Genomic DNA, 2234 nt, shown 5'->3' with positions numbered 1-2234 from the left:
TACAAATGAAGTTCTTCAGCTGATGCCAGTAGATCAGAATATATTCTCAGAATAATATTGTATATATACCAACTGACAAAGATAAGGGGATGGGTATGGGGAAATGAAAGGAAAAGGGAGTGGGGGACCTAAGAAAAAAGGGTATGTGTGAAGGCAGGAGGGGAACAGGAGATGGAGAAGTCTAAGGAGGGAAGATAAAGAGGACTCAGAGAAAGAAGAGGAATGGGAGAGGGAAGGAAGGAGATAAGGAAACGAAGACAGCGGGGGAGTTCAATGAAGGAGAGAAGGGAAGTGGGAGGACACAGATAAAAGTCGGAGGGAAGGCTGTATTTAAGGAAAACTTAGGGGTGACAGAGCGCGAAGGGGGAAGAGGAAGGGAGAGGGAGACGAGAGGCAGAAGAAGAGTGAAAGAGGGAATAAAGAATACCTGTTAATTTCTTTTATTTCGTGAAAGTCCTAGGAGGAGTAGTGGTAAAAAATAATAATAATACTGATACTGATCACAGTGATAATCATAAGGATGATAATGATAGTAAAAATCATAATGATTATAACAACAATAATAGCAATAATGATAATAATGAAAACAATATCAATAATGGTGATAGTAATGATACTAAGAATAATAATAACAATAATAATAACAATGATAACAATGCTAATAATGATAATGATAATAACAATAATCATAATAGTGATAATGGAAATAATAACAATATTATTAATAATAATAATGAATGTTTTTGTATTAACAACAATTTAGAAAAAAAATATGTTAAAAGTAAAAATGATAAAACTGATAATACCAACAACGAAAACAATAATATCGAAGGTGATGATAATGATGATGATGATGATGATGATAATGATAATGATAAAAAAGATGATGATGATGATAACGATAATGATGAAAATGACAATTGTAATAATAATAATAGTAATAATAATAATGATGATGATGATAATGATCACGAAAGTAATAATAATGATGATAATGGATAATAATGATAATAAGAATAACAATAGTAATAATGATAATAATGATAATAATAATGATAATAATAATAATAATAATAATAATAATAATAATAATAATAATGACAATAATAATAATAATAATGATAATAATAACAATAATGATAATGATACTGATAATGATAATAATAATAATAATAATAATAATAATAATAATAATAATAATAATAATAATAATAATAATAATAATAATAATAATAATAATAATAATAATAATGATAATAATAATAATAATAATAATGATAATGATAATAATAATGATAATGATAATAATGATAATAACAAAATGTGTAATAATGATGATAGTTATATCGCAATAATGATAATGATAATGATAATAATAATGATAATGATAATAATAATAATGATAATAACAAAATGTGTAATAATGATGATAGTTATATCGTAATAAGGATAATGATAACAATGATAACAATTACGATATTAATAATAGTAATCATGGTTAGATGATGATGATTTCAGTGATGATGATATTAATGATAAAAGCAGTAATAACAATCATAATATTAGTAGTAATGATAAGGATAACAATAGCAATAATAATGATAATAATCTATTTACAATAATGATGATATCAATCAAATACTGATAATAACGTTGTTGTAATGATAGTGACAGCAATAATGATAAGAACAATGTCATTGAAGATGACAAGAACAATAAGGACGGTAATGTCAACAACAATGATTATAAAAGCAAGAATAACATTGATGGTGATCATGATAGACATAACATTAATAAAGATCATGATACTATTATTGCTACTACTGAAAATTGCAATCCTATGACTACTACTTCTACTGATGTACTACCTCTATTATGAGTTACAGCAGTCAAGGCTAATAATACTATTACAAATTATAATAGTAATCGTTATCATTACATCAGGTTAGTAATATACATTATCCTTCATGATTATAAGTATCAAACATACTGTCCTAACCTTAATCATAAGTAGTACTGCCATAGCCGTCATTATCAACATTACCTATATTATCAAAGATAACATCACCATTACCGCTATCAACATCCTTTTCCGTTATCGCTGTCAACATTATTTTCCAAATTATTGTTCATTATCAGTAGCAGCTTTTTTCAACCTTTTCACCACAGAGTTTTTTCACTCTTTGTCGAGATCACTTTTCCCACGAACCTCAGGTTTTTGAAAGGTCCGCGTC

Source organism: Penaeus vannamei, chromosome 17 (assembly GCF_042767895.1).
Source record: "Penaeus vannamei isolate JL-2024 chromosome 17, ASM4276789v1, whole genome shotgun sequence".
Lineage (NCBI taxonomy): Eukaryota > Metazoa > Arthropoda > Malacostraca > Decapoda > Penaeidae > Penaeus > Penaeus vannamei.
This window is presented reverse-complemented; position numbering follows the sequence as displayed.